This window comes from Microtus pennsylvanicus, chromosome 6 (assembly GCF_037038515.1).
Source record: "Microtus pennsylvanicus isolate mMicPen1 chromosome 6, mMicPen1.hap1, whole genome shotgun sequence".
NCBI lineage: Eukaryota > Metazoa > Chordata > Mammalia > Rodentia > Cricetidae > Microtus > Microtus pennsylvanicus.
In genome coordinates this window covers 32,294,054-32,321,538 of record NC_134584.1, presented here as the reverse complement: position 1 = coordinate 32,321,538, position 27,485 = coordinate 32,294,054, and the positions used below count along the sequence as shown (strand labels likewise).

Sequence of the window (27,485 nt, the reverse complement as noted above, 5' to 3'; positions counted from 1 at the left end):
CCTATAATCCTGTGAGCCAAAATAAACACATCCCACCTCAAGTCATTTCTGTCAAGTAATTTGTTCACAGCAACACGAAAGGTGAAGCAATACATCCCCTTAAACGCCACGCCGGGTAGCTGACTATATTACACACACATTTGTCTCTTCCACTCAGGCACTTGGTAGACAGACAGGCAGGATGAAAGTCACAGGAAACTGAAGGAGAGGAGAGCCTGAGTCATCCTTCAGCAGATAACGGGGAGAGAGTGTGAAAGCTCTAATAATCTTTTGTTCTTTTGTCTTTCAGGGTAAGGAAATCATTTCCCAATTAATGATTCAGCTTCCAAACAGGAAAGGATGGAAACGCACATCTGTGGCAAAGTCTCATTAAGCATCATCCTCGGAAAGGAATAAGATGCTCTTCCAGCCGCTCCCTCTCAGCCATAAGCACCTGTCCTTCACACACGCATACATGGAGCTTTGCTGTTAACAAGCTGTGAGTCCCTTTCCACTGGGCCCTGGGGTTTTTCCGCTGTTGAAGACTAATTTCCCATTGATTTCATATAACAATTAGCAGGTACAAATGGCTATTGCTCATTTCTCATCCTTTTATCTTTCTGGCTTTGGAGACAATTCAAATAATTTGAGACTTGTTCATCTAGTTTCATTTTGGAAATGATAATGTTTTCAAGGACCAGGAAGGTGATGTCAGAGTACAAAGAAGACCGGGTAGAGGCTGGTTCATCACAATAACGCCTCATCACTTAAGAACAGTTCTAATTTTCACCTAATCATTAATGTTTTCAAGTGAGGCAAAATGTATGTGTATGTGCGTGTGTCCAGTGAGCTTAAAAATATTTCATTGTCATACCTAACTAAAGAGAAAACTGTGCTGTAGATTTCAGTTGAAAGTTCCGATCTTACAATAGCAGTATTATTTATAATAGCCAGAACCTGAAAACAACCTAGATGCCCCTCAGCTGAAGAATGGATAAAGAAAGTGTGGCACATCTACACATTAGAGTACTACTCAGCAGTTAAAAAAAAAATGACATCTTGAATTTTGCATGCAAATGGATGGAATTAGAAAACATTATCCTGAGTGAGGTAACCCAGACCCCCCCAAAAATGAATATGGTATGTACTCACTCATAAGTGAATGATAACCATAAACAAAGGACATTGAGCCTATAGTTCATGATCCTAGAGAAGCTAAGTAATAAGGTGAACCCAAAGAAAAACATATATAGACCCACCTGGAAATTGGAAACAGATAAGATCACCTGACAAAATTTGGGAGCATGGGGACAGGGGAAGGGTAGAAAAATGGAAGAAAGGGAAGGTTGAGGAGAATTTGAGGGAATGGGATAGTCAAGATGGAGGAAGGACAGATATGAGAGCAAGGAAAGAGATATCTTGATTGAGGGAGCCATTATGGGATTAGCAAGAAACATGGCTCTAGGAAAAATTCCCAAGAATCCACAAAGCTGACCCCACCTAAAACCCTAAGCAATGGAGGAGAGGGAACCTGAACTGGCCTTGCCCTGTAGTCAGACTGATGATTATCTTAAATATCACCATAGAACCTTTGTCCAACAACAGATGGAAACAGAGGTAGAGACCCACATCAGAGCACTGGACTGAGCTCCCAAGGTCCACTTGAAGAGTGGAAGGAGTGAGAATATGAGCAAGGAGGTCAAGACCATGAGGGGTTCACCCACTGAGACAGTTTGCCTGAGCTAATGGGAGCTCACCAACTCCAACTGGACTGGGAATGAACGAGCATGGGATCAAACTAGTCACTCTGAGCTGAGTGTGGTTGACAGTTGGGGCAGACTGAGGGGCCACTGACAGTAGCACTGGGATTTGTCTCTACTGCATGTACTGGCTTTTTGGGATCCTATTCTCTTTGGATGTATATCATGCTCAACCTAGATGTAGTAGGGAGGGCCTTGGGCTTTCCATAGGGCAGGGTGCCCTGCCCTCTCTTAGGACTGGAGGGGGTGTAGAGGGAGAGGAGTGGGAGCAGGGGAAGGAATGGGAATTTGGATTGGTATTTTTTAAATAATAAAATAATAATAATAAAAGGAAAGCTCTGATCTTGTCCAGTCATTTTTAACCCTGAATTACGAGAGAATAATCACCTGGGAGTTTAGGAATCATCCCTACCAGATTCTTTCCTCCAACACAAATTCTGATTAATTTGCTCAAGGATTTGATTTAAATGTGCAGAGAGATTTAAAGGCCATTAATCTGCTCTACTTTGTCAACACTACAGATAAGGAAATTGTGGCCCAGAGACTGAAGTCACCCACTGTATCGGGGAAAAGTGTAGATGGAAAGCTGACCTCTTTCCTTTTGGTGTTGTGAAGAAGCTGCGGTATGTGTGTGACTCTTTACCAATTAACTGGAGGTGAAACTTCAAAGTATATAGACTATCAAATATTTTTTCCTGGAAAAAGTGTCCATTTTTTTTCTTAATTGAGTGACTTTCATATAACCTTGACATTAGGCTGTAACTTCCACAGGCACAGAAATTATTGTACCCACAGAATTATTCATGCCATGACTTCAAGAAATATTCACTTGGATAATGGGCAACTATTTACAAGTTTTTCAAAGTTCTATTCCACTATATATAGAAAAGAAATTTCTATAAAGTTAAAAAAAAACCCAACAACATAAACAGACTTTCAGAGAATAGAGCCAAGTCAGTGGAAAGGAATAATGACATCCCCACTGCCTAATGGGAAGGGCCATTGAGAGTACTGTGAAGAGACAGCCCATAAATCGCAAAAGAAGAAATAACAAAACTTGCTGTTCACAAGAACAAATTTCATTAAGTTTTAGGCTTCCCTTTCCTAGCAACAACACAAAAAGGAAAAGGCAATTCACTTCGTGTTAATACCATTACTGTCAGTAACTTGAAGTATTTATTTTGCTGGGTGCTGAGCCCTTGCCAACAACAACAGCCATAGCATAAATGTTCTGTCTCATTTCTTGACTAAATGTGACACAGAGTCGCTGCATTGCCTTGTCCCTTTGCACTTGACACATTCCTGTTCTCTCGTCACACGCAGACTGCCCTCATCTAGTGACTACAGCCATGTATGTGCATCTCAGAGAACTTTGTGAGAAGCACTAGGCTTCCTTTCATGCTCTGAAGATGTTGGCAAGACCCTACTCACTATGGAAGATTAAGACAAGTTAAATGGGATATATCTATCAAACTTCTTCCTTCATGGGTCAAGCATTTATTCAGAATAGGAAGTGGAAAAAGTATAAGAGCCATGACTCTGAGGAAATAGCATCTTTAAGACACAACAGAGATGATGCCCTTTTGAACTCACATGACTCCTCAGGACCTGTACAAGTTCAAGTGGGACAGAATCTCAGCATGGAGAAAGGGGGAGTGGATACAAAGTCTCGCCCCTAACTGAAAAGGTATTTATAATTGGTAACTGCTGGGAGAGGGAAAATACATTTTCTCTAATGGAGAGACCTACTCAGGGTCACTCGGTGACCTAGTCAGGGTCACTCCATTGGAGAAAATGCATTTTTCTTCTCCCAACAGTTCCCAGGAAAGGTCCCAGGCCCAGGAATAGTGGGACAATACAAAATTAACTCCATAATTATTTTTGTAAACTTTGCTTCTTTGTTTTGTTTGGATATTTCTTTGGCTTTGGGGGTTTGTAAGATTTGTGTTACTTGTTTTTTGGATTTAGTTTTGTTTTCTTTTTTTTCCTTAAATAGTGAGAAAGAACACAAAGTCCAGTTGGGGGTGGAAGGAGGGAGTCTGGGAACAGTTGAGAGATGGGAATACAATCCTAATATAGTACATAAATAATTAACAAATGTAATATATTAAATAACAAGTTATTGCTCATTTGGTTTATTAAGAATACAGCTTTATCCTGTCAATCAGTGAAAACCAAATATTGCTTTTTTTTTTTTACAATAGAAGTCCTTTCTAAAATACAAAATATGATCAGGTCCCTGGCCCATGTAAAATGTTCTGGGTACAGGTTTCTGCTGATCCCTAAAGATCAAATTCCTGAATATGACCTCGGCCTACTTTTCTCACCTCATTTTTGTTCACCTGTCCTTGGACATTCTCTAGTAAAGCCACTTTAGGATATTCCATTTCTCTAACTCACAATCCTCTTTCATATCTCTGCGATTTTAAAAACTGTAATAGCCCTCTTCTATGACTGATGACCCACCACAGAGCTTGCGGATTCAGTCAGGTGTGTCATTACGTAACTATAATCCCAGCCCTGGGAAGATCAAGGCATGAGAATCAGGTGCTCATGTCCAGCATAGACTACATAGTGAGATTCTTCCCTGAGAAACAAAATTCAGCCAATCAGCAACAACAACAAAATGTAACTGTCAAGACACATTCCACATGTTCTTTCTGCTGGGACACTCCTCATGTCACTGCCAGTCTTTGTGGTGTGGCGACTCTTCACTGCCCCCTACACTCTCTGGCCTCCCATTGGGTTACACAACAAGTGTGGTTATACAAGAGAGTCCATGTCTGATCGTCATCACATCCCTAGCGCAGAGCCCACACCCATCCCTCACTGTGGACCATGTAGAGGTCAAACAACTGCTGCTTCTCCTCCTGCACAGAAGAGGACAAAGTTGGGTTTTCTGAGCAGTTCCAATCCCCATGGCAACTTTGGCTTCTATCTACGAAGAGCATGTTCATATTTTCAACTGTCTTGCTTCTTAATATCTGGCAATCACTTCACATTGAAGAATATTTCTCGTCTCCCTAGAGAAATAGGGACTACGCAGTTTTTAAATACAGAAGACCATCAGCCAGAGATAAGGAATGAAAACATTTTTAAAAAACACAGTCACAAGGTCCCAATGAGGAGCAGAAGGAGGGAGAACATGAGCAAGGAAGTCAGGACCACGAGGGGTGCACCCACCCACTGAGACAGTGGGACTGATCTATTGGGAGCTCACCAAGGCCAGCTGATCTGTGACTGAAAAAGCATGGGATAAAACCGGACTCTCTGAACATGGCGAACAATGAGGGCTGATGAGAAGCCAAGGACAATGGCACGGGGTTTTGATCCTACTTAACGTTCTGGCTTTGTTGGAGCCTAGCCAGCTTGGATGTTCACCTTCCTAGACATGGACGGAGGGGGGAGGACCTCGGACTTTCCGCAGGGCAGGGAACACTGACTGCTCTTTGGACTGGAGAGGGAGGGTGAGAGGAGTGGGGGGAGGGGGAGAAGGGTGGGAGGAGGGGGAGGGAAATGGGAGGCTGGGAGGAGGCAGAAACTTTTTTTTCCTTTTCTCAATAAAAAAAATAACACAGTCACAAAAATATTCTCTTCCTTTGTCAAAATACACTGAGTTTGTCAGACATTATATTCTGGAGCTCCCATGTGACATATAAGTAGTAAGTACATGGTGAACCTAAATTGATGTGCCTTTTCTTAACCAGAAGACACTCCTGAAGACAGACTCAATGTTTACAGCTGTGAATTAAGTAAAAATAAATGATTAATACTTTCATGGAAGTTCACAGCCAAGAATGAAGCCTCGGAAAAGCACAATCATGACAAGTTTTAAATGAAAACACCAACAACAATGACAAGATACAAAACCATCATGACTAGCCTATCACATCCTTTTCCTAGCACAATGTGCTCCTACAAACAGCTAAGGATGCTCTCAGGAAGGGATATTTTCTAATAGCGTCATCACTGATATTTGAGACTAGGGTGATGAAACAAGTCCATCGATGAATATGACTCTTGTTGACTTGAAGAGACACCAGATTCCTTAAAATGCGCCTTTGCAATACTGGTACCTGTTGCCTTTTGAAACATGTACCAGCAGCTTTCATCAGGCCAAATCTCCCCCAGTCTGAAAGCATCCAAAAACATTGAGTCTAAGATATAACCAATGATCAATTCCCAAATTACTGAATATCTACTGTGTGTCCAGTATCTAGGACATGACTCAGTACTGTAGTAGATACGCAAACATAAAACAAAACAAAACAAAAACAACTCAAAACAAAACACCTATATAGTTATCTGACAAAATAAAATAAATCACAAAAATGCTTTACCGATTAGAGCCCCTGTGATCTTAAACTGTGCTTTCTTTGCTAGTGTTTACGGATGGCTTATTCTTCGTAGTGAGGCTACAGGAGAGACATAGGCATAGATTCTGAATTCGAGTCACAAACAGTAAAACGATAAACATGGTAAAACGTGAGAGAAAGTGTAAGAGTCTTAATTAATGTGAAATGGAAAAGGAAAGAAGGCATTTTTATACGTGTACAAAGAAGAAAGGGGGCAGCAGGACCAGAACCTACTCCATGGTGTCTGACATTTCCATTTCAGTGAGAACAGAACATGAAAATGGTAGAGGGAAAACATGGGCAAACGTTAGTTTAGTAGAAACAAACAAACGGACTGTTTTGAGAGCAAAGATAGAAAGATGGGTTAGGCTAGTATCATAGGGTTTTGAATATCAGCCTTGGGAACCTAAAAATAAATCTCTATACAAGAAGATGATTTTCAAGGTACTAATCAAAATAACAAGCATTTGAGATTAGTTGGTGGTGATGAGGTGAAGCTAAGAGGAGATAAACAAAAGCTGCTGAAGCTGCTTCTTCTGCAACACAGGTTGGTGAGCTGAAAACAGTAGTGAGCCTTCTGGTTAATGTTCAAGTTGCAGGGATTCTCTTACCTGCTGTGAATTTTTTGCTATACAAAGTACACCATTACAAAATCCCTTGTCACTGTGTCCTCTATGTGCATAGACCATTCAACTGTCATAAAATAGCATATGAAGGTATGTATACGTACATACACATAAATAGGTGTTTGCGTGTATGTGTACGTTAACCATCAAAGGAAAAAAGTTTGTAGTAAAAGTTTTATACACCGTATAACAGTTGGCATGTATCAAGTCATCAGGTGTGATGAATTAGAATATTTTTAATTGCTGGGGAATCCAGAGAAGACCATGCTGAATCTTTCTTTGATGCTAATTTATGTCTACCTGGCTGGACCATAATGAACTTCTAGGTGATCAAACATCACTCTGGATGCTCATCCAGGAATGCTTTAGGTGAGATCATGATTATTTTGACTTTCTTGACTGTTCTGTTTTCAGCTTTGAAGACAGTTTCTAGTAGGCCTTGACTGTTTTCAATTCTAAAATGTGTGGGTGTCTTCCTGAATTCTATTTCACTCTGTCCAGGATGCTATCCTTCATGTTTATGATCCTTTACATCTCAATCACCCTTCCTTTTGAAGGCTTTTCTTGACCAGTAAACCTCAACCTCGATCAGGTTTTTCTCATATCCCTTACAACAGCTTTTCATTATTCTTGGTTAAGTATCCTTCTGCATTCTAGATTATGAAATATTTTGGGACAGAGACTGCTTGTTATAGTATTCCAACATGTAATCAGTCTGCTGTGCTGAAAAAGTCCAAATGTTTAATAAACATTTGCCAAGTTAATGGATGTGTTTGTGAGTTGATAAATAAATGAGATAATAAGTGGCAAGGATGAATATCACACTCAGAAGATCAGTGTTTGTCTCTTCCATCCCCTAAGATACACCACATGTATAAAGTTCAAATATGCTTTCATTAAGGTTGGTTCAATATAGGAACTGTTTTTGAGAACCTAGGGCATAAGCTACAAGGGAAAAAAATAGCATGAAAGGCAAAAACCTGGGGTGGGTTGGGGATTGATCTATAATTCCCAGTCCTGAGACACTGGGAAACTAGCATTTCTACTTTGCAGTTATTCCAAATATTAAACAAGAACTACCCATATTTATTTCATGAATGAATTTCTTGGCTCCCTTAATCACTTCATCTGTATAAAAGGAAATGCCACTTGCATGTATTTTTTATGAGACCAGTCAATAAACATCTGTATAAGTTAAAACATTTCAAATTCAGTATGCATTCACACAAAAGCCCAATTAATATATATAAAACTTTTGTTCTTTTCACAGTCAGTCTTTGGATGAGCTTAGAATACTGTATTTCTGAGTCTCATACCAATTCTAGAAGTCAAGATATAAAGACATGAATCAAACCCGAGTCATTCATTAAACAGCAAGCAGCAATAAAGCGGAATCAATGCCATTTGTAAAGAAAAAGAAAGAAAGAAAGAAAGAAAGAAAAAAAGAAAGAAAGAAAAGAAAAGCCTTGATTTATGAACCTCCAAGACCTACTGAAAAGCCAAGGAAAGCTACCAGGGAAGAGGTTAAAATTCAACTGTGCTTTACATTCCCCTTAAATCATGCAGTCTTACTCCCGACAATTTAAATCCTGAATGATGAGCAATCGAAAAAGTAGTTCCCAAGTTAGCCCAGAAAAACTTAAAGTTCAATGTGCTGTCCTAGAAATACTGTTATTAATATATTTTTGAAATCATGAATTTCAGAAGAATGTATTTATTCTCTCTCTCTTTCTCTCTCTCTCTCTCTCTCTCTCTCTCTCTCTCTCTCTCTCTCTCTCTCTCTCTCTCTGTGTGTGTGTGTGCGTGTGTGTGTGCAGGCATGTGAGGAGACGCCAGAGGACAGCTTGCAAGAGTTGGTTCTTTCCTTATACCATGTGAGGGGCAGGGATTAAATTTATTTTGTTAGGATTCACAAAGTTTCTTTACCTACGTATCTAGCTAGAAGTCCTCAAATCACAAACAGAGTTTCTTTTTTTTAAGCAGTTCACAAAATTCAAATCCCAAAGAAGTCTACAACCATTGCACCATTGTGTTCATTGGGCTTACCATTTATTATTTAAATGTGGTTGCGATTTTTTCTTAAAAATCTCAGCTGGCTTTATCCGTATACTAAAATATTAAATTTAGTGAAGTTAATATAATTTCTTTCAAGAAAAATGACTAAAGCAACATTAGGCTGTGATAATTATGTTTTGGCCCATAAGATATTAACAGACTTAGCAGCTTAAAACAGCTGACATTTGTTGATGTAGAGCCTGGGAACAGGGTCCTAGAGGCAGCTCAAGTGGATGATGCTAGCTTATGGTCTTCCACAAGGTTACAATCAAACTGTTGCGAGTGGAGAAAGGACTTGACCTCCATGCTTACTCTGGTAGTTTGAAGGAGAAAGGCCCTCATAAGCTCATATGCTTGAATACTTGATTTCTAGTTAGTAGAACTGTTTGGGAAGGAGTATGAAGTATGATCTCGCTGGCGAAAGTATGTCATTGGGAGTGGCTTTGAAGTTTAAATGACTTGCTCCATTTCTGTCAGCTCTCTCTGCCTTCTGCTTGCCTTAGAGATGTGAGCTCTCAGCTGCTACTCCAGGGTCATGCCTGCCCCGGGTTCCCCGTTGTGATGGTGATAAACTCTTACCCTCTAGAACAGTAAGCCCCAAACAAGCAGTTCCTTCTGTCAGTTGCCTGGGTCATGATGTTTTTGATGACAATGCAACAGTAATTAATATCCTTACTCTTATGGTAGTTGTTGGCAAGAGGCTTCCCATGTCATGTGGTCTACTAAACTGAGAGCCTTAGCTTTTGATTCCACATTGGCCACTGGAAATTCTTAGCTCCTTTTCATGTGAGTGTCTCCAGAGGACAGTAAAAAACAGCACCTGGTTTCCCCAAAGTAGTTTTCCAATAAGTTTAGGAGCTAGATTAGAAACATCAGAAGTCATGGTGGCCGGGGAATGACTCAATCTCCAAAGTTGTACATACTCGCTTCCACTTACTCCAGTCATTAACAACACGCCGTGTAAGTTCAGCCCACACTCAAAGGTTATGAAATTAAAGCACATCTTGAAAGTAAAGATACCAAAAACTATGACGTAGGTGGCAGTTGTTAGAAAAAGGAGGGCTAGATGCCCTTGGAATTAGGAAGATTTGCATTTGAATCTTGACTGTATTGCAAATCACCTGTGGGTACTTTATCAAGTTAGCTGCTCACTGTCATAGTTTCCTCAATTGTATAATCTTATAGATCATGGGATAGTGGTTATGATTAAGCAATTTAATATGAAAAGTGAGCTTGGCACACCTGCGATCCACAAGAAGTGCCTCCTTAATGCTGACTACATAGGAGCGATTGCTTAAGCTAATGTCATAGATGTGGTACATCAAGAATACACGGTCCTTTGCCTTGTAAGTGCTTACAAGATATCATTTACAAAAGTAAACCCGAAACTCAGGCATAGAAAGGCTAATGTAAATTTTTCCCTCTAGAAATTGAAGTATTTTCTAGACACATGATGAAAGAGAACATCTTACCCCAAAAATGAAATACATATACTTCAGGCTTAAACTTAAAATTATATAAATAAACGTAAATATATATATATATATACATATATATATATATATATATGTATATATATATATATATATATAGAGAGAGAGAGAGAGAGAGAGTGTAATGTGAGTGTGCATGCCATGGCATTTATGTGTCAGCCAGAGAACAGCTTTTGGAAGTCAGGTCTTTGTTTCTACATTGTTTGAGGCAGGGTCTCTCATCTTTGCCTCTTCTACATACATTGCATACTCCAGGCTAACTGGTTTGTGAGCTTTGAAGGGGTTCTCCAGTTTTTGTCTCCTATCTCACTCTATGAGTGCTATGGTTACAGAAAGATGTGAGCACATTCATTTCTAAAAATAAGTTTTTATTATTTTATTTTATGTGTACAGGTATTGTGCCTGCATGTCTGTTTAACGCATGTGTCATAAAAAGAGGATAGAAGAGGAAACAGAGTTACAGACAGTTATGAGCTGTTGTGTGGTGCTGGGAAATTGAACCTAGGTCCTCTGGAAAAGCAGTCAGTGCTCTTAAGTGCTGAACTATCTCCCTAGCCCCCACAACCAGCATTTTATGTATGTTCTGGGCTGTCACTATTGTGTATATAAAGCCTTTACCCTATTAGCAAGAGGCTTGGATGTCACATGGTTTGCTAAATAGAGTCTCCCCAGCCCTAACTTTTTTTTGTTTTGTTTTGTTTTTCGAGACAGGGTTTCTCTGTGGTTTTGGAGCCTGTCCTGGAACTAGCTCTTGTAGACCAGGCTGGTCTTGAACTCACAGAGATCTGCCTGCCTCTGCCTCCCAAGTGCTGGGATTAAATTTTTTTAAAGAAGAAAATTTGTATCTGCTTACTTAAATGATCTAGTAAGTCTTGGGTATAGAAAGGATCAATGCATAGCCTTTTGTTGACTGGGGGCATATGTGACAACGAGGCTGCATCTGTCCTTTGCACATTACATAGTACCAAGGAGGCTTAATAGGGTACAGTTTGCAAATCTACATTTGTAGACTTTGCCCATAATTACATACACAAAGGATCAAAAGTCATGGTTGAAAACAATGCCAATTTAATGTAGCCATGTAAATAAAAATAATCTCATGTATGTGTTCTGAAAGACAATATTTTTTTCCTTTAAAATTTTTAATTTTTTATTTACTGAAATACATAAAGGACTGCCTCTTAATCTCTAATTATTCCTTTGGAGGAAAAAAAGTATATTTTGTGTAATTTTCCGTGTGTATCTTAGAAATTAGATACCTTCCTGGGTCAATAATTTGTGTTTTGCTTAGATTTTATGTTATTAGATACTAACTCTAGACTTCCAGCAACTTGTAATCAAGACAAAAATAAACAGAAAACCTTAAAGCTCATTCTTTTCTCGATTTAGAATTAGAGGTTAGAAGAATTTCGGTGTTGGTGAGCCTCCATATGCACATTGTTTATCTCCCCAGAGCCAAAGCTCAAGCAATTTGCAAGAACTCACATTTCTGAATATCATGCCCCACGTTCCCACTCAACAGAGAGCAACTTTTAGCTAAAGTAGTGCAAATATAAAGATTACTCAAAGATTTCATTGAAGATTTTACATCCTTCATGTAACAATTCAAGAAAGAAGTAGCCAATAAACTATACAAAGATCGAAACACGGTCAACTGTCTGAACTCAGACACACCGTGAAAAAACAAAATTCTTTGAATTATAATGCAACATCCATATCCTGCCCTGGAGATGCTTGCTTTCAATTTTATTATCTGTCTGTGTCAAAACATTACTTAATAGTGAATGGGTATGTTTGAATTTCTAAAGAGCTTTGTGGTCAATTTATGTGCATGTCAGCATATTAAAAAATAACAAGTTTTACAAGCATAAGTTTAAAATATTTGCAAATTGAAGGCTGACTTTTAATTCAGTTTCCTGCTGCAGGTTGATAGTATATAGTTATACAGTATCTCCAATAAAACAAAGACACCAAGGTTAGTGGTTAAGCATATGGAGAAGAGTGGAAATAACTAAATTTAATATTAAGAGTCGAATAAAGCAAAGATGTGTAAGCTTTAGCTGTTACTGTGAGTCACTGGGCAAGAAACTTACCTGACTTTCATTTTTCTCATCTATCAGAGATAATGCAAGCATCTCACAGTTAACAGGAATGAAGCATGGGAAACTAGGTGACATCTGAAACTTGTCTGATAGTATTATACTAAATCTGCTTTCTAAATTTACAAGAAATTAATAAATAAGATAATATCAATGATGGATAGTGCCAAGAAAATAAAACAGGATCAAACTGAATCTTGAATCTAGTTAGGAGAAGTTACTCTGGTTAGGTTCCGGGAAGCATTTTCAGTAGAGGAGACAGGTGGTTTGAATGAGAAGAGAACTAGCCTTGTAAGATCTACCCACGCTTTGTTACATTGCTAAAATCCTTTCTCCCTCATTACTTGCTTTCCAGTAAGCCATGGTTGGTCTGAAAAGTACATAGTCGTTCTATCCACAAAGTATTGGCAAATGTGTATTTAAAAGAGGGGGCTTTTTCTTTGAAGGTGAATACAAAAGTGTTCATAGCTTACAGAAAGACAGGATATAATATTAATGATAGATCAAGTTGACTAATCAGCACCTGGGAATCAAATGCTAGTCTCTCTACTTTGTACTTCAAATTTCCCACAGTCAAAAGCTGTGTAAGTATGAAAATGTGCAGTATTATAGAGGGCCTGGGTCTTTATCTTTGACTAGACTATTTCACAATTGTGAGGAGTTCGAATCTAATATCTAAAAAGAGAGTCTGAAAATGATTTTTATCCATATAAATGCAAATCAGCCACGTCCAGTGAAAAGGACAGACCTGTTTTAGCAAATTCACTTCAGTATTTCTTTACTATACAAAGGGTTCATTTTTCTCCTCAGAAATATTTATTTCTTCACATTCACTTACTAATTAATATATGTGACTTATTACATGTAAATTCATAACACTTCTGCAATTGTAAAAGGAACATGTATTTCTCAGGGAGACGTCTACCTGCCAATGATTAAGGGATGATGGAAAGTTGGTTATGGTAAGGGCATTTCCGGGTATAGAATGCTCATGGTAATACAGTGTGAAGTACAGAAACCTGTGGAATCTACAACAATTTTAATTTTTGACATTGAAGAAATATTCCTACAGGAACAAGTATGGATGCAATTTCCCACTAAAAGGGCAACTTAAAATTACGATTACTCTAATAAACATTGGCAGGTAGACGTCTCCCTGAGAAATACATAAATCAAGAATAACTTTCAACATTGGTTTTAGAAACCAAGCTTCACAAGTCACCAAGAATCATGAGGATAAACAACCCTGTATTTTTGCAATACAGCAACAACTTAAGCAGTGACTGAGATGTCACAAGAAGCTAATCTTAATGAGTAGTGCTTTTTGAAGGAGAGAGATTTCAATAGTTCAGAACAAATGTGCACTTCAGGAACTCATTAAAGTCCTAATTTAGTTGTCTTGGGTAAGAAGGAAGAATTAAAAACACACTCTCTCACACACACACTAATTAGTTTCAAGTGGGCACTTTGCAGGGAAGATTTGAAGTCTTCAATCTTCAGCTGTCTCAACAGGGTATTGCAGGAAGTCAGCTCCCTCTGGTGAGTTCAATATCTGCCAGGCACTGCTTCTTTCATTTAAATTACAGAAGCCTTGTGAAGTAAGTATCATGGCCACAATTTTACAGAGAAATCTAAGGGATTTTTAACTTGCTCAGATTCATAATAAAAGTGAATAAAAAGAGGCAGGGCTGGATCCAAATTCAAGAACCCAGATCTCTGTGATTTCAAAGTCACTTCATGTCTTGTGTAGAATACCAAGCTATCTTTAGGCTTTCACAATAGCTGACACCTTACGGGCATCTGCCAACTGAAATTTATGGCAAATCTGCGTGTGTTCCCAATGGAAAGAACTGTTGGTCAAGTATATCATGTGTCTCAGTTCACATCTATCCACTTGGACAGCTAACCCAACTGTCACTCTCCTGTATGAATGGCATAGACAAACACATTTGTTGTAGCCAGAATGTGTCCCCTAAGGGTTTATGTGTTGAAATTTAATCCCGATGAGGTACTGAAAGGGTAGAAGGTTGATCCAAGTATGGTATTTGCAGATGAGACCTTTGGGAGGCGATTAGAACTAGATAATATCATCAGGGTGGAACTCCTATGACCAAATAGCTATGGTTTTGCAAGAGGAGAGGAAAAGACCAGACAAGACACATATTCCATACTCCCTGCCTCTTGTCTTGCAACACCTTAAACTGCCTATTAACTATTAGCTGTATGACAATCTTCATATGGAGCATGTCACACATAGACATTCAAAACTGTGAGCTAAACTTGTTTTCTACATTAGAAAACACACTAAGAAAAAGATTTCATTTTCATATTTTATGTTTATGGGAGTTAATAAAATATAAGAGAAGAACCTAGCAGAAAGAGAATTGGGTTGTAAATCTGTCACTCTCCCACTGTAGGAACTACTATTTTCATCTTTAAGTAAAGTGAGGAAGCTTTACTTAGAAAGTTTCTGTATAGAATTGATCCCTGTCTTCCAAAACTTCAGCAACTCTGAATTAAAGACATACAACTCTTTTAAGTTCTTATTATAAATATATTTACCAAATGTTCTCTACATTACCTGGCATAGAGGCAGAGCTTAGAGTGCTTGGTTCATGACCTTAAGGTCTTGAAAGCCCCAAGGCTTAACCTGGAGTTAAGATCAACATGGGGCAGGGAAATGAAAGTGGAGGCGGCTCCTCAGAATAACACTTCCTTTGTAAGGTTTTCTTAATATCATATTCTAAAAGAGAAATCTTACTATTAGCACCATGAATAGGCCTCTTGGAATAGAGAAGAAATATTAAAATTGAGTTTATATAACATTTTGGAAATAGAAGTATGCAGAAACACCATGGAGGAGTTACTATCCATGCTCTAATAAGCCTTGGGCTCAATGTGTCCTCCCCAATACCCAATCCAAGTGATGAGCATATTTATGCAGCATCTGTGGATAAACAGATAATAAACAGAAAGAATTTATTTTACGTGAAAAATAAGTAAGTCCTGCCTGATCATACGCTACCCATAACCATAGGGATTTTGGGGTATACTTCCTGGTCCTCAGTTTCCCAACTTCCTGGAATGAAACATCTTAAATCCTTTGTATGTATGAAAAGAAATTATTACATTGTAAGACCTGCCTTAAAAGCTACTTTGCTTATTGAGGTTTTCTTCAAATCCTTTAGCCCAAATAAATACCTTTTCTTTAAGAAAAAAATATATAATTTGTAGCTCTATAATAGTACTTTTCATTGAAACCAGTTATTAGGTGTTCATAATCTCATCATAAACATTATTAATTTTGTAGTCTGATCTTGAATGTTGCATTACTTTAGAGTAATGCATTATACTACTTTTATATTCCCAATGTGTATCATATTCCTAAGGACACATTAATTACTCAGTAAATACATGTTCTATCTTTGACTTTTCACAGAATTACCAAAAAAATACCACTGGTTTGGACAAACTTGCATCTTATGGGAGAGGACTTATTTATCCATCATCTTTCCCCAAGTATTTTTAAAAGAACTTTTCAGATGATGTAATTCTCAAAGAAATGTTCAATGTCACACAACTAAACTTAAAACTTCATGGTTGTGTTGGGGGTATATGAAGACCCAGTCTAACTATGCCTAAATAGAGGCTAAAGAGATGTCTCAGCAATTTAAGAGCATTTGCCTTCTTCCGGAGGACCCATGCAATGTAAAGACTTACATGCAAACAAGACACCCAAATACACAAAAAGAAGTTTTTTAGTAAAGAGGAAATCATGTCATGCCTCCATATTGCTTGAAGTTGGGGATGTTTCAAAGGCTGGATAGGATTCTTTCTGGGATGCTTGTTATCAAGTGCCATGATTCAACTAAGGAACTCAAACAAAATTTCATTCCATGTTTAGATGCCAGTTATCATCATTATCTACATCTCTTTGCCCCCAGACTCTCCCCAAGTCTCTTGTTAACACTTTCATTGTCCAATATGTCTTCCTACTACTAAGGCAAAGCCATCAACACATGTAAACTAAGATATCACTTGGGCGACATCTGTAAGAGAGATAAGCTACTACACTGCTAATATGCCATTCCTCTTCATCCTCTGGCTTCTTGTTTTAATCATTCTTATTTGCTCAATATCAGCACGACATATTTTTCTAACCTATTATCACCCTACTCAGGGCTTCTGACAATTTCCTCTGTCGTTGTGGCAAAGAGATACTAAAGAGCCTTTATTTTCTGTGATCTTTTCACAATTTATCATTCATATATCCTTTACCAGGCAGGTTTTTTTTTCCACTTCATTTTTCCAAATTGGAGTTTTCCAGGCTAAAAAGCACATCATTTGAAGGTGTACCAAAAGGCAACTGACAGGATAAAATGGGATCCTGGGCCATCATACTACCCAAGAACAAAGTTGACTTTCTAACAAATAAAAAACAAAATTGAAGTCTGAGTTTCTCTCCACCACCATTGAAGTCCAGATAGGCTTACAGATCAGGTATCATACAAGCTGTAAGCAAGGGAGAGGCCTGCTTATGACTCTACTTGCAATGGCTGCATTTGACTTTTCCTTGCAGTGATAACACTAGGAGGGAAATGTGGACACAATTCTTAATGAGCACATTTTTCAAGCAAAATATTAAGGATTTTTCTTTGGACCAAGGAATTATCATAAGTCTTCTGTACACTAGAGGAATAAAAAAAGTCTCTTTTAAGATTTTTGAATGAAAAACTATTTAAAATATTTGTTTTATTTTCAAGACTAGTGAAGAGACAACTAAATGATTATTGTATGAAGCTTGCATGTATAGCACTGTAGGTTGTTCTCTCCTGGAAGGTTCATACACCTTCAGTTTGCAAAAATCTTTATATGTTCCAGTGTGTAATGGGCTTTTTCTTTTCAAGCAATTTCGTACCACCTCTGCTGTGTTCCTAACATACATACAATCTTGTCATCAGAGACTGCGCATTGGTTTCCCAGCCTCCCAGGCCCAAATAATCACACAGAAACTATATTAATTACAACACTGTTTGGCCCATTGCTCAGGCTTCTTATTAAGTAACTTCTACATCTTAACCCATTTCTATTGGTTTATATATCACCACGAGGCTGTGGCCCACCAGTAAGATTCTGGCATATGTCTCCTTCAGCAGCTACATGGCGTCTCCTTGACACTGCCTACTCTCTGTCTATATCTCCTTCTGCCTGGCTTTATTCTGCCCTGCCATAGGCTAAAGTAGTTTCTTTATTCATCAACCAATAAAATCAACACATATGCAGAAGGACCTCCCACATCACAAACTTCTTGTCCGGATGCCATTTTAACTTGGACCCAAGTGTATCAGAATCATATTAATCTAAAAAATGATAGCATTATCATGCACCATGAACAATCCCCATAGATACTATTGTGGCCAATTCTGAGCAGGGAGCAAGGAGAATTCACAATTTGTTAAGAAGCCCCAGACATCAAACCAGTCACAACAAGTAGGTGTTGACTTCACAGGAAGTACAAGGTAGGCATTATTGTTTTCTTAGAGGAAAATAATAAGTTCCAGGGGAACTGATGAGCATATAAGTGGTAAAGTCCCAGTCAATGAGCCCTAAAGGGTTTGCTTTTTTAACCACACCCTTTCCACATGCAAGCCAGCTTTCCTATCTCTCATCACGGTAGTTTAGGCCTCATAAATCACGAGTGGCAGAACATAATTCTACTTCCCAGCTAGACATGCTGCAGGATATGGGGACCTAATTTCAAACAGGTGCTGGACCATACCTTCTAATGGGAACCGAGCACTTAGAACTGCCTGCGACATTAGCAAACCATTTACCTCCTGAGTAAAAAGCAGGTTGTTGGTTTAGTCATGTCCTCTACTTGCATCTCAAATCCCAGCCGCCAAAGGAAGCATTTCTGTCTGATGTACTTTCACCTCATTTGAGGCCAGATGGCACACACTGAACAAGCCTTCAATAAATGTTTGATTGCCACTATGACTCATCCTCATGAAAGCAGATACAATAAGGTCCGTGAAAGAAATACACCATAGTCGTAACCTGTCTGCAACACGTAGCTGTACCTTGCTTATCTTTAGAAAATTCTAGTCCTGTAATTTTCTTGGTAGGCATTCTTTGATTGGGAGAAAAAAGTTAAGGAGCTATCTACATAGCATATAAAATTAGGTTTATCTCCACTATTGCACTTTGTAAGGATTTATAGCAAGTTCAGGCTTGAAAAAACACACGGAACTATTACAACATTGACTGTAGATAAATAGTAATCTGAAAAGAACATGCTGTTATTTTCCTTACAGGTTTGAGATTAGCCAATAGTGTAATGAGGCAACTAAAAACACCATTAACATTAAGTTGTCTTTACAGATAAAGAACCAAGAATTCCTTATTTGTGTTTTAGGCAATATGTATTAGTTAGGGGCAGAGAGAATGGGGAACTCAAGGCATATTGTTCATGGCAGAGAAATATAAGGTGCAGTGGTGGTTAAGAAAGACCCCTAGAACAGGCAAAAAGAATTTAGGAATAAAGAACAAAGGACTTTCAAATATAGAAAGATCTCTATGAGACAGGAGGAAAGATTAGTATAATCTTTAATTATTCAATTTAAATATTCAATTTATGTATAAGCAAGGAGATTTTTTTTAAAAATAAGTTGATTTCGTACAAGGCTGAATTTTTTTATATTCTTCAAAGAAAGTTCTAGAATAGAGTGGGGAGTAAGAAAGTGAGGTTTCAATTCATTATTTCCAGGATAAATGAGATATTGAATAGACTAGATATTGAAGTGGAGATTTACACACTACATAAAGTTACCTGTTAAAAAGTCACCAAGCTAAGCAGCTAAATTACTTCTTCTAATATTGTCGCTATGGCTGTTCCAGATGGGGAAAAAAATGACTTTCTAATCAGGACCTTCTTCTCTGCTTATACAACGGGCTGAGGGGTTGACTACATTCTTATCAAGCCCCAATTCTCACCAACTCATGATATAAGTGCTCATATTATTCAGGTCATTATTATGTTAGGGTAGTTACCCACATCTCATGCTGCAGATTGATCCTAAGGCCTTATGCATGCTAGGTGCTCTTTCTGTCTTTCTGTGCTACACCCAGCCTTCCTTTATACAGAAAAAGGTATAAGTTTGTGTAGCCACACTCCAAGAAGCAGAAGTATTTCTATTATTAACATTTAAAACTTTAGTCCTTAAGAGCAATCACGCATCACTTCTTGGTCTTTGGCTTAGACTGAGTGCAAAGCAAATGACCCCCAAATCACGGCATCTGCTGGTGGAAAGAGCAAAAAATGCTTAATCCTCAGGTTAGCAGAGTTTTACAAATAGAGCCCATGCCTTTTTCTAAGCTAAACAGTCTGCTGTTCCACATTCTTCCTGTATCGCTCAGATTTATCTGTACATTAACAATGCTTACTAGCAGATAGCCAAAAAGGCTGGCCAAGTTGGAACGACTTCAAGATTTGTTTCCACAAGGGGGTGTTTCATGCACTTGGCAGAAGCAGGCTGCAACTGTAGCTTCATTTATTACATTGTGCTATAAACATTATGTCCTGAGCTAACGAGACACTCCACATGACAGTCCCATAGGTTACCAAGCACCGTAAACATCTGTTAAAACAGGCGCCAGAGATAGCACAGTCAAGGCCTGTCGTGTCCATTTGAAAGTGGTTTATGGGGTGTAGTCTGCTGTTTAAAAACTAATAATCAAAACACGGCCGCAGACCCCGACTAGAGCAAATATTTACCAGGAGAAGTTAGGCTCACTTTGAAAAAAAAAAACATGCCCTAATGTCATCGCTTTATCATTGCCTTTACAGACTTTCACTTCACACCTCTGCTCAGTAAGCACTGGCTTCCCATGGTATTCAGGAGACCAAAGCTACAATTTCACTGTGATCTATTTGCTCCCCAAAGAAATAGAAGTGTCATTGAGTGTTGATTGACCAATCTTCTCTAGACTAATATGAAACCAAAAGTTTATAAGGGTGGAAGAAGGTGATGAATGCTGGCTTGGGCTTTTTAAGCTACAGATATTATTTGCCAGGGGTCTCTTTGCTAACATGCATTCTTGCAGCGCATCCAGTAACTGTCATTTCAAGAATAAAGAGACACCTCGATTGATCTTTATAGAAAAGCGGCTTGGAGCACCAGTTGCTAGCACACATCCAATTTCTGCAGGAAGAGATAAGCGCTGTCTCAACCACAGCCCCTGGAGTTGAGAGGTAAACACTCCTAAGACTGCTTATCCCCTGGGAGCAAACAGCTGCACACTGGGAGACACACAGATCCACAGCGAATCTGCCCTCCTCTTCCAGTTCTGTAAGTAACTACAGTAATCTCCTATAAGCTCCAATGCTGTCCCGACAGCTCCAGAAACCACCCTTTCTAGTCCTCAGACCCTCGAAAGCAGGTGATTTAGAGAGTTTTAAAGTCCAGGAAATGTATTCCCATTCAGGATCTGCTTCCTCTTCCCAGCCCTCTTGCTTCCCACTACCTTTCTCTGTCCCTCCAAGATCTCCTGGAGGTACCAACAGCAGGCTGCTCCTCTATGGTTTCTTTCTCCTTCCCCACATCCTGGCTCAGGAGGCCAACACACCTTCCAGGGCACTCCCCCACACGTGCCCATAAACACGCAGCACATGCATGCATACTGCACCCTCCTTCAGCACACATACCAGAGCCAGACTCCGAAGCCCTGCAGACATACTTCCCGGTGCTATATATAAAGTCCTTGCCCAGAAATAGTTTTTCCCATGCACCCACAAGTGACTAGCCCTGTAGCCCTGTCCTGAACCCACTGCAAGTACCCAGTCCCCCTCCCACCCTCTTCAGGCAGGCACCTACCCCGCTCACCCGCTTAGCGCTCACGACTCTGCAGTTCTATCAGAACTTTGAGCCTGGTTGATTTCATAACCACGAGTGTGTCCAGAGCTGGGACAGTTGGGCTTGCCACAATTTCCACCCACCCCAGTTCATGGAGACTGGTGGCGGTGACGTGACTCTACTGACCCCAGCTCCTCTGCTGCCAGCGTGCAGCTTGCAGCCTGCACAATCTTGCAAAGGCGGCGCGCTGCAGGGGTCGCGCGCTCACAGCCCACCCCTCTAGAGTCCCTCTGGTCTCTCCACCCACGGAATCGCTTCAGACAGCACCAGCCGCCTGTACAGTTCCTGCCCCAGCTTGACAGGCTGACGATGACAAGCAAATACATTCACGAAACTTTTAAGAGTAACAAAACTGTCTTAGGAGGAAACCCCTCTTTGCACCTCACACCCTGGTGGGAGCAGGAGCCAGGTGGGTATGGTTCGCCCAATTCCTTGTCGCCCCCATCAACTTTCAGCTTCACACAGCACCAAGAGCAAACACACACACACACACACACACACACACACACACACACACACACACACACACACTTACTTCAGGACATGGATCGGGTTACACCAACCCATCAGCAAAAACAACTTTTGAGAAGGGGAATATAGCCCACCTCAAACTCATGAAAAATTATCCAGGCAAATACGTAAAAGTGATCCCATTTTCATAAGCAGTTGGCATGCCCAGGTCTACACCCAGGTCTCCTGGCACAAAGTGGGGGAAATAGGAGCTGGACTCCCCCGAAGTCCCCCTCCAGTACCTTGGAGTTTCGCCTCAGGAGACAGAGCGCGCGGGTTCGCGTCCGCGTGGGGGCCGCCGGCGCCGAGGCCTCAGGCCAGCGTGACCCCAGCCCGGGGTCCCCGCGGCCGCCGGGGCTCAGCAGCAGCCGTCGCCGCCGCCACCGCCGCTGTAGCAGCCGCCTCTGCCGGTGCCGCCGCTCCCTAGACCGCCTCCTCTTCCCATGGCTGCGCCCTGCTTGGCAGCTCGTGGGCTGTCAGGCTTGGGGAGGAGGAAGGGGGCGGGGTGAAACGGGAAGGGAGGAGGGGAGAGGAGAGGGAGGGAGGGGAGGGGTGGGAAAAGGCCGCTGGCCTTGGGTTCAGCGAGGGGCCGCCGCTGCCCGGTTACAGGCTGCCCAAGCGACCTGCAGCGGGAGTTGAGAGCAGCCGGCTCTGGACCCGCTGCTGCGGGGAGGTCGAGCGCCGCCCCCGCTACTCATTCCGCGGGGCTGGGATGAAGCTTTCTGGCAAGGAGTTAGGAGTTGGTGCGTGTCACTCTCCGCTGGGCGGCGGGGCTCCTCCTAGAGGAAAATATTGGTAGTTGCGGGAGACTTCCCACCTCTCCACCCACGGAGTTCTCCGAAAGAAGGCAGAACCTAGCAGTCCCCAAGTTGAGGCTATACATTCAAAGAACACTCGCAGAGGAGTGCATCTCCTGCAGGCACCGCAAGAAGACACTTTGGAAAGTGTGTTGAGTCCACCAGGCGTTAGTCAGTTGGCCCCGAGTTTCATGCTTCTGCTCTCTGGGACACAGTAATAAGGACCTTCCCTATCCGAGAGGTTAAAAAATGGAGACACTGTAGATAACTTAGGGGGAATGCATGCATATTTGCAAAGGACTATCTAGAGTCCAGAGGGGGACTAAGGCCCACTCTGAGATGCGTCCTTGTGTGTGACCTAGGGCACGAGTTTTAACTACCCACTGCTGGGTATAGTTCATCTACCAGACACATTTCTATTCTGTTGGAAAAATTAACTAAGACAGAGGTTGTCGAAACACTTCCCAAAGTCAGAGTGGTACATCAGTATTTTCACGGAACAACACACGGCCAGTTACCACTCACTTCTCTAGGCAGAGAATGAAAGTACAAAAGTCCAGCCCAGGGCTGTGGGGCTGCCTCCTATCTGCAGGACCGACTGGTCATGCGATCTTTCTGCTGTTTACTTTGTACTGACAGCTTGTTATAACCCCGTTTATCTATAACCTTCTTACAGTTTCAGCTTACAAAGGGTCTCTCTCTCTCTCTCTCTCTCTCTCTCTCTCTCTCTCTCTCTCTCCCTCTCCCTTTTTCACATTGCTTTCAGACCCAAAGTCACAGTTAAACACTTAAGCCCTGCAAAAGAACAAAATACCCAATCCACATTAAGGTGACGGGTGGGGTGAAAACCTAGGAACACAGGACCAAAGGAATCATACAATTGAAAACTTTTTTCCTTTGCATCCTTCCCAGGAGCCTCAGTTGTGTCCTGGCTAAGTTATGGTTCTAGAATACAGAAAGAGGGGAAGTTCCTGGAAATGGTGTTCCGTCGCTGTTCCAATCAGGAGTAGGGGGTGGGATGCCTAGTGGCCTTGAACCAGTTCTGTTTCACAAGCAGGCTTTCGCTAAGATTCCCTCAATCCTTCCATTTCTGGTTTCATTGCTTTGACTTAGCAGTGGTGGCGCTCACTGACTCTGGGACTCTTAAAGGGGGAGTTGCCCACATAGAGAAACCTGAGAAAGGAAACCATGAGGTCAAGCGAAATTCATGCCTGCTGGGTGGTCTGTGTGTGCCAAGCTGGCTGAAAGGGCAGTACTGATGGGAATGGAGACCAGGCAGGCCTCACACGCAGACTTCACTCTGTCTGAGGTGACCATCCATGAATGCACTTTGGATTCTGGCAGCCCCAGCCTATCTCCTATCTGTGCTCTCTCCTCTTCTCTCCAAGCCCAGAGAAAACTCGATTTTCCAAGTTCTGATCGTGCTCCAAGGTGATTCCAAGGTCATCCTTAAACAAAGGAGGCTGGTCCTCGTGTTGCCCTGGCTTCGGCTGCAGCCTCCATCCTGTGAGACTTGGAAGCAGAGTTCTTTACATTACACTCTGTGTTTGATAGAAGTGTCATTATTCATAGGCAAAGGCACACTGGCTTATGTATGATATTAAAGAAACAGGTTGGGATGTAGCTTGACTGGGTTTAGCATCATCTGGGAGACAAACCTCTAGGCATCTTGTGAGGAACTTTCTAGATTGGGTTTACTGAGACGGGCAGCATCATGCAAGGGCTAAGAGCTCGGGCCGAGGAAAAAGGAGAAAAGGAACTGAGCGCCAGTGCTCTTCTCTCTCTGCTTCCCGACTGTGGGCACAATCTGACCAGATGCTCTGCTCTTCTGGAGCCCACCTTCCCCACCGTGATGGATGGATCCTCTTCAACTCCCAAACCTTCGTCTGTCCACAGATCTCCAGGCCAACAATAAGCCGTTGTTAGAGGGGTTTCTTATGGCCACCTCAACACCAATTATATTCAAGGCATCAGTCTGGTTCCTTCTCCCTGGCTGTGCTCCGATCGCAGTCACCCTTTCAATAGACAGTAACTGCTACCTAGTTATGGAGATCACAGTCCGCTGTGGTCATCCTTGCCATATGCCTGTCTCCACACTTAACATCTATTACTTCTTAGAGGAGTTAAGAAGCAATTAGCTTGAAACATCAGAACCTTACCTCTATTGCTGCAGTATTTATAGACTCTTTGTGATTCAACAGTTCTTCCTCTTCTCACTACTAATGGTCTTGACCCAAAGAATGGTCTGAATACAGTCTAATCTAAAATGAAATTCTTTTAAAAACAAAGTCATGCCATCCCTTTACCCCATGAGTCCCTATTTGAACAAATACACAAATAGAAATGACACATAAGATTCTGGGCTGTGCACTTCTGCTCTCCCTCATCCCACTAGTCCTCCCTGGACTCAGTTTGCTCCTCATCCCCACTAGTCCTCCCTGGACTCAGTTTGCTCCTCATCCCCACTAGTCCTCCCTGGACTCAGTTTGCTCCTCATCCCCACTAGTCCTCCCTGGACTCAGTTTGCTCCTCATCCCCACTAGTCTTCCTTGGACTCAGTTTGCTCCTCAACCCCACTAGTCCTCCCTGGACTCAGTTTGCTCCTCATCCCCACTAGTCCTCCCTGGACTCAGTTTGCTCCTCATCCCCACTAGTCCTCCCTGGACTCAGTTTGCTCCTCATCCCCACTAGTCTTCCTTGGACTCAGTTTGCTCCTCAACCCCACTAGTCCTCCCTGGACTCAGTTTGCTCCTCATCCCCACTAGTCCTCCCTGGACTCAGTTTGCTCCTCATCCCCACTAGTCTTCCTTGGACTTAGTTTGCTCCTCATCCCCACTAGTCCTCCCTGGACTCAGTTTGCTCCTCATCCCCAACTAGTCCTCCCTGGACTCAGTTTGCTCCTCATCCCCAACTAGTCCTCCCTGGACTCAGTTTGCTCCTCATCCCCAACTAGTCCTCCCTGGACTCAGTTTGCTCCTCATCCCCACTAGTCCTCCCTGGACTCAGTTTGCTCCTCATCCCCACTAGTCCTCCCTGGACCCAGTTTGCTCCAGTCACACTGGACTCTGCTCATTCTTCAACATATCTTGACTTATAAACTCTTAACTTATAAATCATCTTGTTATTTCTTTAGCTGTAAAGACCCTTCTCTAAATGTTTGCAAGCTCCCTTATCTTTACTCAAATTAATGCCTTGTCAATGACTGCTATCATGACAAAGCTATTATACTTCATTACAGTGTAACTTCTGCCACCCTCTTCCTTATCTCCACCACAGATAGCTTAACCAAAAATACCATTCTAATTTGAAGAGAGTGGAAGCAGTTAGAATTCAGTGCAGCTTCATTCAAATTCAGGTAACTGGGTCAGTTTGTTATCTCCTCAATTACACAGCTGCACATTATAAATTTCCAAAACCTGCAGCTATCAGGGACTAGGATTTTACTTTGGTCATTCTGTTCCTCTGTAAAGTACCAATGCTCTTTATCAAACCAAAAGAAAGAAACTAAAACTCCCAAAGCAGCACTAGTACTTAAAGAAAAAACGAGCGTTGCTTAGGAGCACTGGGGCCTGTGTGGCTCATCTGTGGTCTTGGTAAGCTGCTTATCGATCTCCCGGTGACTCAGTTCCTTAGGGAATGAGAGGACTGCTACCTAAGATCATGCACATTGTTATCCTGAGGTCTGTGATTAGGTGATTTCATGTGTCACACTGGCTTGGTAGTGGTACCAAGATATTCGCTCAAACGTTTTACAAGACACTCCTGTGAAGAAATTTTAAAGATGAGATTAGCACTTAAAAAATAAACATTTAATAAATAAACTTTAAAAAATGGGATGTGTATGGACCCCATTGATCGGTTGAAGGCTTTATTGATGTCTGTCTACTAACAGACTCTGAGTGTGAAGCGTCACCATTTTCCTAGTTCTCCAGAACTTGAGGCGGGGTCAGAGCCAGGCTTAAGCTCCAAACCACCATTTAATGAAGACGTTTTAAAAGTAGGCATTTCTACCCAGAGCTCATAATAGCTAACAGAAATACACCATTGTAGTGATGAGGCGAGCAGGCCTGCTTTTCATCCCGCCAGCTCCCTCATGGCTAGCTTAACACCCGAAATAACAACACACAAATTGTATTCATTTAAACACTGCCTAGCCCATTATCTCCAGTCCCTTATTGGCTAACTCTCACATATTGATCTAGCCCATTTCTAATATCTGTATTGCCACTTGACTGTGGCTTACCGGCATGAGTCTAACCAGCGTCCATCTCAGAGAGGAGAGTCATGGCATCTGCCTGACTCTGCGTTCTTCCTCCCAGAATTCTGTTCTGTCTACTTCACCCACCTAAGGGCTGGCCTATCAAAAGACCAAGGCAGTTTCTTTGTTAACCAATGAAAATAACACATAGACAGATGACATCTCCTACATCACACCATACTGATGGCTTTGGTGGACTTGGAGCCACCTGCAGGAAGGTTCTGAACCTAGAATAAACCAGACTACATCTAGCAGCCTCATGGGGAGATTAAACGAAAGATTTCAAAAAAAGATTCATGAATGGATATTCCCCTTAAAGTCATTCTAGCATTTAAGCATAGAGATTTTTTTTAAAAATGGGAAACAATTTACCATTTCTGCCTGTTAAAATGGGGGAAAAACCTATTTAAAAACATCTCATAGACAAACATCTAGCTTCTGTCTGGGCAATTATACCAATGAGGAACTCATTAGCTTCTCCACTGGGAAGTTCATTCCATTTTGTGACTGTGTTATTTATTTAAAGTCCTTTAGCCATCATCTGCCATTTTATTATGTATATATAGTTTTGACTCTAAAAGCTTATAGGGAAAATATTAGAAGTTTAAGGTCCTGGGACACTGCCATTTATCTCTTCTCCA

At 41.1% G+C, this 27,485-nt stretch overlaps 1 protein-coding gene across 1 annotated transcript in view; it reads right to left on the bottom strand.

The window, feature by feature from the left end:
• Positions 1 to 22,480, bottom strand: part of Ghr (growth hormone receptor) — a 240,766-nt gene extending 218,286 nt beyond the window's left edge. Inside the window, exon 1 of the mRNA XM_075975973.1 lies at positions 22,032 to 22,480. The gene's annotated coding sequence lies outside the window, so the exon portion shown is untranslated. The remainder of the gene's footprint in view (positions 1 to 22,031) is intronic.
• Positions 22,481 to 27,485: the final 5,005 nt, after the last annotated feature.